This window comes from Phoca vitulina, unplaced genomic scaffold (genome assembly GCF_004348235.1).
Source record: "Phoca vitulina isolate PV1807 unplaced genomic scaffold, GSC_HSeal_1.0 scaffold6, whole genome shotgun sequence".
Classification (NCBI taxonomy): Eukaryota; Metazoa; Chordata; class Mammalia; order Carnivora; family Phocidae; genus Phoca; species Phoca vitulina.
Genome location: NW_022589709.1, coordinates 46,471,962 through 46,484,874, shown reverse-complemented (window position 1 = coordinate 46,484,874; position 12,913 = coordinate 46,471,962). Strand labels below are relative to the sequence as shown.

The 12,913-nt window shown below is 38.0% G+C and overlaps 1 protein-coding gene across 8 annotated transcripts in view; it reads left to right on the top strand.

Annotated features, from left to right (window-relative positions):
- ATG10 (autophagy related 10) overlaps positions 1-12,913 on the top strand; it is a 228,416-nt gene that overhangs the window by 204,867 nt on the left and 10,636 nt on the right. The window lies entirely within an intron of this gene.

Below are 12,913 nucleotides of genomic sequence, written 5' to 3'. Positions count from 1 at the left end.
TGATGAATGCTCTGAGAGTTTTACATTGTGCTGGAAAAGCAGCTGTTACTATTACTAGAGGAGCACCAGCTAGGACCAAAAAAAAAAAAAAAAAATTAGTAGGCCTCATGAGGAACATGCTAAAAATAGTGTTTTCAGTGTAAAAAAATAAAAAGTGTTGAAGAAAATTCACATTCCCTCAGGTGTGTTTATTGCCAATTATATTTATATCAGTTTGACATTCTTCTTTCGTGCCATGCTGCAAGATGAAAGTTTGGATACCATTTTCTTAGTGGGCAAGTTTCATGTCAGCATATCCATAGTTGTAATCATAATGAATATACAATGTTGTGTGCTGGTTTTTACACTTAACATTATTTTCCAGACCCTTGCCAAGGAAACTCAAGAGCTTTTAGAGGAGTGTATGATAATACTATAGCCATATTTATACCAACTGCCACAGAATCTGAAGAGAGTATGAACTTTAGTTAATGTGATTTGTTATGGCCTATTTTCATGGCCCCTGAGACCCAGGTACCATGTTGTTGGAGACTCGGGTCAGATAATCCAGGCCTCCTCTGAGAGATTGAAGCTTTGGCCTAGCTTTCTGAGAAGTTGGTGACCCTGCCCCAACCAATCTGGAAAAACAGCATCAGGGACAGAAGGTGTTTATGAGCATTTGAGAGAGTCACCCAACCCTACCCTGAGCCCTAACCCTTCTCTGTATGTTTGTTCTCCTACACCAAGTCATCGATTCACAAGGGTTGTGTCCTATGGCCAAGTCAAAAGTGGCATAAAGCCTAAGCTAGTTGCCTAGAGTCTTCATAAAGTCTGTGTGATGTTCCTGTGAAATATTTCCAAGAAGGATTTAATTCTAACATTAAGATGGTGCTACTTAAAACAGTGAGGGACTAGACAAGTAGTTTGTATTGGTGGCAATATACATTGGCTTAATAATTTTGGAGGGAAATGTGATAATACAGATTAACAGCCATATAGATATCCCCACTGTTTTTACTTATTCCTGAAATGTTATTATAAGGAAATAATCCGTAATCCATAATACACACACACACACAATGTATAATAGTATAAAACTGGAAAATGGTCTAAATAACAGAGGAATAATGGTAAAGTCTACTATATTGGCCAGATGGAATATTATATAGCTAAAAAGAAAGTTATAAGGAGTATGCAAAATACAGAAAAGTGTGTATGAAATAATGTTAAGAGCTAAAAGGAAAAAAATGAATCAAAAAATGATATATTCACTGTGTACATAACTATGAAAGATAAGTAAATAGATCGGTATCAATAAAATTGGGAAGAAATCAACCTTTAAGAGAAAGGAAAAACAAAAACTTAAGGATGACCTAGTCTGAAGCAATCATAAGATTTATTGACTTCACTGGTGTGAAGGGACGTATGAGAGAATAATAGTGATCTCTTAGCTAGCCTTGAGTTCATGTGGGAAGCCTGCACGGATTTCCTGGTACTGGTTTTCTTTTTCAGTTTTAGACTCTCTTTTTTGTGTCCTAGACTTACTGAAGTAGATCCAAGCTATAAAAATCAGTTCTTAAAATTCTAGCAGAAGTTACTATGGAGAAATGAAAAAAATGGATTTGGTTGGGAAGTGGGATTAGAATGTACATTTTTTTTATCCTAACATTGCTTACATATTTAATAAAATATCTTTAAAAATAAGTAGCTGCCATCCTTACCCATAATACTTGTTTGCACAATACCAAGATACAATTGTCTGAAGAAAATCTGTGATTACAGTTTTATATGGAAGTGTGTAATTTCTTAATACTATAGCCTATTAGTAGCATTGTTTTTATTACCTCATTTCTAATTATTAGTAGTCTAAAAAGTGGGAGCAATTATAGTAGCTAAATTTTTATGTATCTTTGCCTAATATTTTTCATTATTAAACAGGTAATAACAGATTTGAAACGGGTTTATCACATCCTTAGGAATTTTCTTCATGGAGTCTCTTTTGAGAGATCTTCTAAAGAGTAAAGCTAATTTTAACTTAAATCACTGGGAAATCTGCTTCTGGGAATAAAAGGGATCTTTATATTACCAAAGTTGGATAAGAAGCAGGAAGGCAATACATAACTGTTAGTTGTAAACTAAGGTGCTTTTATTAGGAATTTACATTGATTATATTTATCTGAAGAGAGCATTGTGATATTTTTTAAAAAATCATCTTGAAGATTCATCTGTATATCCTTTTGTTGCTTTAAAATTGTGTTTGGCACCGTTCTAAAAAGTAATTATACTAACAGACAGCTATTTTATTTTGTGTTGCTCATAAAACATCTTCCTGTATGATAGTTGTCAGACATTAATATCTGATTATCAATGAATTAGGTTGTTTGTGAGTTTGTTCTTGAAAACCCTTGAATTTTATGATAGCTGATTCACCTCACTATTATACCCCAACATCCCCAGCTCCAAAATAGTGTCACTGTTTTAGTGAGTATCTCAGAAATAGACTTAGTAAGCCAAAAATTGTCACCATTATGTAATATAGTAGAAGGGGGGGGGAAGAATTAATGCTTGGAAAGAACAAGCTCCCAGTTGTTTTCCTTTAAGACAAAAATAGAATAAATGTAATGCCTGCAAGTTGTTTCATGCTGAAGTGCTGCATTTAGTCCTTAGCAGGCTTGGCAATAGCAGGGAAAGACTCCGTTCTATTCTGGAATCTGGACATGACTCTTAGCTCCATGATTTGTGAGTGCTGTGACCTTGGATAAGCTACCCCTCTGAGCAGTTTTCTAGAAGATGGGTGGAGGCTGAATGAGGGTTCTGTCTGGCTCTCCCAACACTTAGGGGTTTGACTAGAGAGAGGCAAACTGAGAGTGTCCTCTGTAGACGCCACCACCCATCAGGTATTTTTAAAAAATGGATGTTTCCACCAGAACAGAACATTTTAATAAAAACGTTGATATGGAACATAACGAGGTTTTTAAACAGAGACTTAGAGTCCTTTTGTCTTCATTTAAATCTGTTTTATTTTTCTTTCTGTGACGCTATATAAAAATCTCATCAATATACAAAATCATTCTGAGCCTCAGATTTTCTCATTTTCTCTGGATGAGAGCTTTGATTAGCTTTTTACAAGTTCTTCATTAGTAATTGGCTTGCTCTTTTGTTTTTGTTTTTGGCTGTTGTCTCTAATAAGTTTCTGTTCTATCAAAGAATTCTTTGAGGATGGTCTGAAATATGCTATCCTGTGTTATGTTACAGAATATTACAATTTAATATTCTTTATAAAATGCAACCAACAAGTGCTCTCAGGATTAAATCTTCATTTCTTCTTTTTGATGCTGGTGGCTGGGATGGGTTGTTCGGTCTTATCATCATGCCTGACCTAGTTGTGCAGCCATTCCTGTTTAATTAATAGACATTTACATAAGCTCTTTTTCCCCCAGCAAGCTTCATAATGGTCTTGTTGGTTATCTCCTTTCACCCTGTGAAGTATCAGCAGTGCTGTCTCTATTTTGCATATCAAAATACAGAGAGATTAAATAATGTACAGCAAATGGATAACTGAAGAAGTTTGGGAACTCAGAATTCTGACATATTAATGGTGTTGCTTAAAGCAACAACCCATATAGAGTCTATAAATATATTCCAACTCTGCTTTCTAATCCAGGAGTTGGAGTTGGGACTGTCAGCAGCCCTTTGTAGATGTATGCAGGAGTGGGAGAATTAGTTTCTGGACTCCCTCTGGAGCCATGAAAGGAAAGTTTTTGTTAGCAGAGGAGCTGGTATCTAATAACTATTGCTGTGATGTTTGTAATTTTTAATAAAAATTCTAGGAAGCCTGGTGGCTTCTGTGCAGCATATGAATTTGAAGAACTGTCCTTTTTTTTTTTTTTTTTTTTTTTAAATCTACCTTTCCAAACACCATTAGGGTTTTATTCCTAGTTAACTGGCCACAAAATATCAACAGGTGCAACTTGAGCAAAGCGTAGCTTCCCCGAGCTCCCCCTGTCTGTCTAAGAAACAGGAGAAACTTGCTGACCTCTCAGGGTACTTGGGCACGACTTTGATTTCTTTCCCACTTGAATCTATTTTTAAATATTCTCTCACTGTCTTTGTAGCTGTTTCCTCACACACTCATTGGGGATAGATGTCTGTCCTGGGATATTTCTTTCCTCCCCCTGTTTTTCCCTGTCTCTTTTCAAAACTATAAGAAAGGATTGCTTGTACTTCAAATCCTGCTTCTTTGTCTTGTCTAGGTGTTGATTACTTCCAGAGAATTCTTTGGATCTTACAGGGATCGCTTCAGTTATTTAACGGCACCAACACAATAAACAAAAGTAGGCATTTTTGGGGCGCCTGGGTGGCTCAGTTGAGTAAGCGTCTGCCTTCGGATCGAGCCCCGCATCGGGCTCCCTACTCAGCGGGAAGCCTGCTTCTCCCTCTCCCACTCCCCCTGCTTGTGTTCCCTCTCTCTCTCGCTCTTCCTGTCAAAAAAAAAAAAAAAAAGGCATTTTTCTTCTCTAACTTTACCAGACTTCTCAATCTTACTTAAAAGATGGAAGTCTGTGTGTCCTTCACTTAGCTCCCTTCCCACTAAACTTGGAGTAATCTCTTTCTGTCTTAGAGCCTCCAGCCACAGGCTTCTCTCCCTCCGCCCCAAGTCCTGCCCACGGTCTCAGGACTAGATCGGATGAAGCGCCATGTCTTCGGGAAGTCTTTGCTGGCCCTCCTCCCGCCAGTCAGAACTGACCTCTCCTTTCTCTCAATTCCCATATTCCTGGATTGCTACCTTTTGAGTGGTACATAATCTGTTGTGTGTTATAGTGATTTCCGTAACCCTTGAATCCTGGCTGCCTCATGAGCGTGGGGAGAGATGAGCAGTGGAGAGGAGATGTTCTATCCCATGTGACTCCAGGTCCCTCTGAGCTCATAACAATACACACCTGTGTACAGTCTGGTGTTTCCAGCTGCATTGCACTCGGCAGAATGTTACGGAAACCCCTCACGTTACCACAAGCATCGGATTTGCAGGATGAAATAGTAGTTGAGGAGGCATCAGGATCTCACCATGAGTATCACTCCAGGGAACAAAGAGTCTTTCCATCCATGGGTCCTCAGGCCTGGGCTGCCTCTCATTTATTGGTGAGCTCATCTCTGGCCTCCAGCACCTGCAGGCCTGCCTCAGGATCCCCTGCATCTCACAGTGGGGAACATATTCTTTACTAGTGCCACTGAGATCCTTACAGTCTTCTCTGGAGTGGGAGGCCTCCTCATGTCTCTTCTCCAAATGATGAAAAGAAAAAATCCCTCCCGCAGAGGGTACCTCTCTGCCAGCTTTTCTGGTTTCTGCTCACAAGGCCCACTACTCCCCACCCCCCCACCCCCAGCATCAGGCCAAATGAAATTTCTGTTCTCCCTAGGGATTTCTTCTTCCATTCTCTTTAGAAATCCTAAGTGGAGGTGAGTGAGTGGTGAAAAACGTATTTGACCTTTGGAATTCTCTCCCCTAGAGGTGCAAACCAGGACTTTTGAGTATTGGGGGAGCAGCTGGATTGTAAACCTCAGGAGTTGAGATAATGGGATGTTCTTTTCTATCTTTCTAGTACCTAAAACTAGACTATAAACTCCATGAGAGCAGATTTTGCTTCTGTCTTGAGTATACTTATATCTCCAGTGCCCAGAACAGTGCCTGGCATATAGAATTATGCTTCATAAATATTGCTTTGGGTAAATGAATGGGTGGATGGATAGATAGATGGTTGAATGTTTAGCATGGAGTCTTACCCACAATAGTTATTCAGTGATATTTGTGAATGCATTAGTGAAAAACACATGAACTGATAGAGGAGTGAGTTAAGTAGAAAGTCATGAGTTTATTATATATTTTAGTAGTGTTTTTTAGTTTCTTAGTCTGGGTTACACACCTTAGGGGGATACTGTGGTGTGGCAGGGAGTAGGCTAACTCAGAGAATTAAAATATGCATCTTGGTACATCAATTTTTTTCAGTAGTAATATAGGATATTATTTTTTGTGTGGAAGCCAATACATAGATTTTAGAATGCATTGCATAGTTTTTTTTTTTTTTTTAAAGATTCATTTATTTATTTGAGAGAGAGAGAGAGTGAGCAGGGGGAGGGGCAGAGGAAGAGAGAGAATCCTGAAGCAGGCTACCTGCTGAGCACAGAGCCCGATGCGATGTGGGGCTCAATCCCAGGACTCTGAGATCATGACCTAAGCCAAAATCAAGAGCTGGCCACTCAACCGACTGAGCCCCCCAGGCACCCCAGTTGGCATAAGTTTTTATGTGGAGAGTTATTCCTGACCATGCCTTTAGACCCTCTCCTTTGTTCTTAGGTGCACTTTGGAAGAAATATTTGGGAAAACAGATACTGAAGTTCTTATCTTATCTGGAGACTCATAAATGTACAGAAGATACTGTCCCTGGTTTTGTGACAAGGAGAGAAAATGTTTCTTTTCCTTTCACGTCCCCACAGCGGCATAGGGGGCCACTGGTGCATTCCACACAAATATCCCCCTTTATTTTATTTTATTTTTTTTTAAAGATTTTTAATTATTTATTTAACAGAGATAGAGAGCACAAGTAGGCAGAGTGGCAGACAGAGGGAGAGGGAGAAGCAGGCTCCCCGCCGAGCAGGGAGCCCGATGCAGGGCTCGATCCCAGGACCCTGGACCACGACCCGAGCTGAAGGCAGCTGCCCAACCGACTGAGCCACCCAGGCGCCCCTATCCCCCTTTATAAAACAGGCTGCGTATGCCGATAATTTACTTTGGCACAGTAGCATGTATTTGTCTATGCAGTAATTCCACTAATATTTATTGAGTGCCTACTAGGTGAAACGCACAGTTATGGATGCTGAGATTAAAATAGTAATCAGAATCCTTCCTCTCCCCTTGAGGAATTACAGTCTAGTAATGGAAGATTCCTGTAAACAGTCAATTACCTATGCAGAATGGTGTGGAATTAAACAGTAGGCTTAAGCAGGAGGTGCAGTGGGAACACAGAGGGAGGGCGCCTGACGCAGGATTGGGGTAAAAGAAAGCTGAGATCTGTAGGAGAAATGGGCATTAGTAGGTGAGAAAAGGCAGGAGGGTATTCCAGACAGAGAGAACCTCATGAACAAAGGTTTAGAGGTAAGAAAAAATAGTGTTTTGGGGGGAACAGCAAGTAGTTACTGGTAAACTGTACATAAATATAAGTAAATATCTAGTTTTCTAAATCTGAATAGGATTTTTTTTTTTTTTTTAATTAAAGATTTTATTTATTTGACAGGGAGAGACACAGCGAGAGAGGGAACAGAAGCAGGGGGAGTGGGAGAGGGAGAAGCAGGCTTCCCACTGAGCAGGGAGCCCGATGCGGGGCTCGATCCCAGGACCCTGGGATCATGACCTGAGCCGAAGGCAGACGCTTAACGGCTGAGCCACCCAGGCGCCCCCTGAATAGGATTTTTAAACATAAAAATGATAAAAGAAATAGAAAAAATACAGACTTAATTATCTAATACTACATTCCACATGTAAATCATCATGAGCAAAATTTAAAGACAATTAACAATCTAGAAATTTAAAATATTTTGAATATTTCAGCATCTTTTATGGGAGCTGGTGTTATTTGTTTATAGAGCACTCTATTACTAACATTTGAAGACTCACAGTGGTGGTTGAGTGAATGAAAAGAATTAGTGTACTCAAAAGTTATGAAAGAGCTAATACCCATTAATAAGAAAACTCCTGTAAACCCTCACTAGACAAATAGTAAAGAAAACATGAGCAGATATTTTAACTTGGGAGTTATCCTTGGCTCTTTCTTTTTTCTCATACAGCATTTTGAATCCTTCAGCAAATCTTGTTGGCTCTCCTTTCAAAATAAATCTCAAACCTGACCATTCTCCCCCACCCACACTACTATCACCTAGTACAGGCCACCATCCTATCTGAGCTACTACACCACCTCCTACCTGCTCTTCTGCTTTTCCTTCTCCAATATCAAGACTAATATTTGAAACTGTAAATCAGAATATGTCACTTTCTTCAAAATCTCCCCAAAGTCTCTCCAACACACTCAGAATAAAACTCCAAACCTTTTCCGTGCCTTGCAAGGCGCTCCATGATCCTACCTTTTGGTTATCCCTCCAGTCTTCCTTTTGCCACTATTACCCTTCATTCCACCCGGCCACCTTGGTCTTCATACTGTTTTTTGAACACTCCAAGCACTCTTCCTCAGGAGGATCTTAAGGTCTTTGCCCTTGTTGTTCCCAAACTGAAAATACTCATTTCCCAAAGAATTACATGGCTTGCTTATTACTTGGTCAGCTCTCTGCTCAAGTGTTACCTCTGGCAAAGAAGCCTTCCCTCACCAACTTGCCGAAAATAGCATGCCTCCCCATCATTCTCTATATATTAAAATTTTTTTCCTCTTACCCATTGGACCCTTTCTGCCTTACTCTATATAAAGCATGTAAAAAGAATAAAAGATGTAGACCCAGAAAATTCCTAATTCCTGAACATGTGAGTATGGAGTTGGAATCCCTCTTCTTCCCTCCCTATCCCCAGGCATCAGAAAAAAAGCATATGTAAACTTCTCTGGAAGGACACATTTATAATCCTAGGCCTCAAAGAATTACTGTATTTATAGTTCTACTAGGTCACAATTTAAAAAGTACAGAATTTATAACAAGCCACTAAAAGGGAAAGCTAGCAAAAACAACAAACTATAGTATCAGATACTCAAATTCATATGTTAAAAATTTTTGGTGCAAAAATACAAAATAAATATGTTGACTGTAATTCTTAAAATAGAAGAAGATACTGACAGTATAATACAGGAAGAAAAGACTATCAAAAATGATCGGGTAAATTTAATAAACAATCAAATAGAACTTTTGAAAGGAGAGCATCTAATTAGAAAGCCTAAACTAAAAAGCAATAAATATAAAGGAAGCATTGATGTGTTAGAAGAAGACTCTGAAGAAATTATACACATTGTAGCAAAAATTGAAAGATGATAAATATAACAGGTTAAGAGACATTACAGAGGGAGGAGGACAAAGATGTGTCTAATAGGAATTCCAGAAGGAGGAGCTGGAGGGAATAAAACAGAATTAATATTCAAAAAGCTGATGCTGAGAATTTTCCAGGATTGCTGAAAGGACTCTGATACTCAGATTCAGGAAGCTCAGTGAATCCAAGCAGGATAAATGAAAAGGAATCCACACATGGACACACTATACTAAAACATCAAAGGGAAAGAGAAGATCTTAAAAGAAGTGACAATGTGGGTGCCTGGGTGGCTCAGTCGGTTAAATGTCTGCCTTTGGCTCAGGTCATGATCCCAGGGTCCTGGGATCGAGTCCTGCATCAGGCTCCCTGCTCAACGGGGAGTCTGTTTCTCCCTCTATCTCTCCCCCCTCATGATCTCTCTCTCTCTCACTCACTCTCTCTCAAATAAATAAATAAATAAATAATCTTAAAAAAAAAAGTGACAATGTGACTGATAGTTCACTTCCAAACAGACAAAAATGGAAGCCAGGAGAAAATGGGATAATAGATTCAAAGTGTTGAGAGAATATGATTGTATCCTAAAATTTTATATCTACAAAAACTTATTTTTCAAAAATGAGGGCAAAGATAAAGCATTAACAATATGGGACATTTACTACCTACAGATCTTCACTAAGGGGTGTTCTGAGGGACATATTTCAATGATAAAGAAAATGATCCCAGAATGAATACCCTAGATATAGGGAAAAAATGGTAAGCAAAAAGAATAGTCAAATGTGAGTAAATCTCAAACACTGAGTTCAAAACATTAATAATATCTAATTTATGGGATTAAAAAACAAAAGATACGACTGAAATACTGGACAACAGTAGAACAGAAATCAGGAAGGAGTGATCAGAGTTAAACATCCCAGGGTACTTGAATTATTTGGGAAAAAGGCAAATATACTGAGTAACTATATTTTATTAAGTAAAATGTTTACTTAAAGATTGTGGGATAATTTCAAATTCATAAAAAAGAGAAAACAATGAGAAAATAATTTGAGCCTACACTCAATTAATCCAAAGGAAAGCAAGAGGAGGAAAAATGAAAAGCAAAAGAAACATTAAAAATAGAATAAGTAAAAAGTCTAAAATAAGAGGTGGCTGGGTGGCTCAGTTGGTAAAGCATCTGACTCTTGATTTCAGCTCAGGTCATGATCTCGGGGTTATGAGATCCAGCTGTGCATCGGGCTCTGCACTGAGCATGGAGCCTGTTTCAGATTCTCTCCCTCTCTCTCTGCGGCTCCCCCCACCAGTGCACTCTGCCCCTCCCCATTCCTGCACATGTGTGCGTGTGCGCTCTTTCTCTAAAAAAAAAGTCTAAAATAAGATGGAAGAAATTAAATTATACCAATGATCACAAAGCCTATAAATGAACTAAACACTCCATTTAAGAGATAGATTAAAAAGGTGGATTTCTTAAAAACCTGTCAATGTTATTTTTATAGAAAACATATCAAACATGAGGATACACATTGAACAGCAAATAATTTTTTAAATGCATAAGGTAAATAGAAATTTGGTGTGGCTATATTTTTATCAAAAGTCCTTTTTTGGGGGGCAGAAAGCATAATCAGAGATAAGTATGATCACTTTGTATTAAAGCTTCATTCCCTAGGAAAATATATGCATTTAAATAAAGCAGCTTCAGGATATATAAAGCAAAAATTGACAAACTACAAGCAGAAATGGACAGATCAGCTATTATAGGGGAGATTTGAACTTCTCTTGGAAATTCATAGATCAAGCGGATAGGAGTCTAGAAAATGTGGACAACACAATTACCCAGCTTGATCTAGTGACACATGGAGAGCACTGTAGCCAACAACTCAAGATTCCATATTCTTTATACATATTCTTAAGCACCCATGGAACATTTAAAAACTAAGAACAACAAAATAAATCCAAACAAAATATATGTAGGGAAAAAATAGAAATAAGCAGAGAAATCTGTAAAACAGAAGACAAAGAAACTTCGTGAACACCAACAAAAAACATATGGCCGGGAGTGGCGTGTAGTAGGCACTCGATAAACATCTATCTGTTCGATGAATAAAAAGCAATAGAAAACTACATGTGTGTACATGAAAAAGTTTGAAATTCACCAAATAGTGATTAACTCTGAGTTGGGCAGTTTTAGGTTATCCTGCTTTTACTCTTTGTTCTTTTCTGTATTTTCTGAGCTCTCTGTATGTATTGCCCTTATAATTTTATGAAAACACATTATTTAAAAATAAAAACAAATAGATTTTTGAAGAGATGGGCTAGAGAGGATTAAATATCCTTGCTGCCACCTCTGGTCAGTGGGGTGAGGCGGTGCAGTATAAGACTGGAATTTGGAGGTGCTTCACCCCTCACTACATGGGTGACTTTAAACATAATCCCTTTGAACCCATTCTCCAAAGTGGCAAAAAGAAAGCCTTCCTCAAAGAATTATTCGGATAGGTGACCCCGTGCAAAGCACTTAGTACAGTGTCTCATACCGTAGCTGTTCGATAGCCCTGTTCCTTTCCCTGCTTGAGGAAGCAGGCTTAGGGAAATATCCCTTTCCATTTCTAAGGAATGTACCCTGAGTGCAAGGCAAATTTGATCAGTCTGGAATATGAAACTGGATGAAAGCTTAGTATGTGAAATTATATTTGTGCCCTCCTGGAGAGCCAGGAAAATTAAGACACGAACCAAGAAATTCATCCCCTTTATTAGATGTAAGAATGAAGGTGCAGTATTATCATTTCCTTGTGATAGTCATATCTAATAGTTCTGAAACCAATTCACAGTTTTCATGTCAGACTTATTTTATGAGACATTTAACCATTGCTAAATTAAATTTCATAGGAGAATGTGCCTATATAACTCCTCTGGAGTTACAGAGATAGAAATCGGACCCATCATTTCTATTTTCACGGAAAACTATTTAGCAGAACTTTGCTCCAGTAGAAGTGTTTATTGAGTTGTAAGCCTAACACAGTTCATTGGCTGCATGTATTTCCACACTGACATTTTTCTCGGTGCAGATTTGCATCAGTTCATTAGTACTGACAGCAGATGGTAGCACTTTCACACAAATTTACCTTCTGAATTGATCTAAGAAATGTCACTAAAAAGATCCTGACAGTTTTGATGTTCTTCCATTTCTGAAAATGGTATGTTAAACAAATAAGGTGTAGGATTTTAGATTTTTTTTGAACTCCAGCACATAATTCCTAAACCAAAAATGAAAGACGGCTTTCATCTCTGATTCTGGCTGTCTGAAGCCTGAGCCTTAAAAAATCCAGATAGCATGAGCCTAAAAAAATCTCCATTGTAGAAAAATGGCTTTTGGAGAATATTATCCAGATTGATTGTCTTACACTAATCAGATGGCTCAAATTATTTGTAAATTCTCTACTTTGCTTTGAATACAAATTGCTTGGCTTGCAGAAGTAGTGGATTGAATGTGACCGAAAACATAGTATTGGCTCAGGTCATAAGGCTAACTTTGAATTCTGTCACTTCTGCAGAATTAAGATATCCCTAAGATTAACCACATTTTAAAACTACGGATCCTTTTGCCTTTAGTTAGGGTTAAGTCATTATAAAATTATCAGGCAAGAAGACTTAATATTTGCTAAGTGAATGAATGCAGGTGTATATGAATTCTAATCACATTGGGGAAACTTTTTATTTTTCTACATTAAATAATCATTATTATATTCATAATAAGTAAGGTCTGTATTCAGTAGTCTTACATATTTAGAAACAAGGATTTGGGGGTATTTTAAAAATTAATTTTCCATCTGTATTTGAAAAGTAATTAATGGTTTGGTTAATTTGCCACAACTAAGAGAAGCTGTTATATTTGAGAAAGCATTGGGTGTTGGCCATATACAGTTTAAC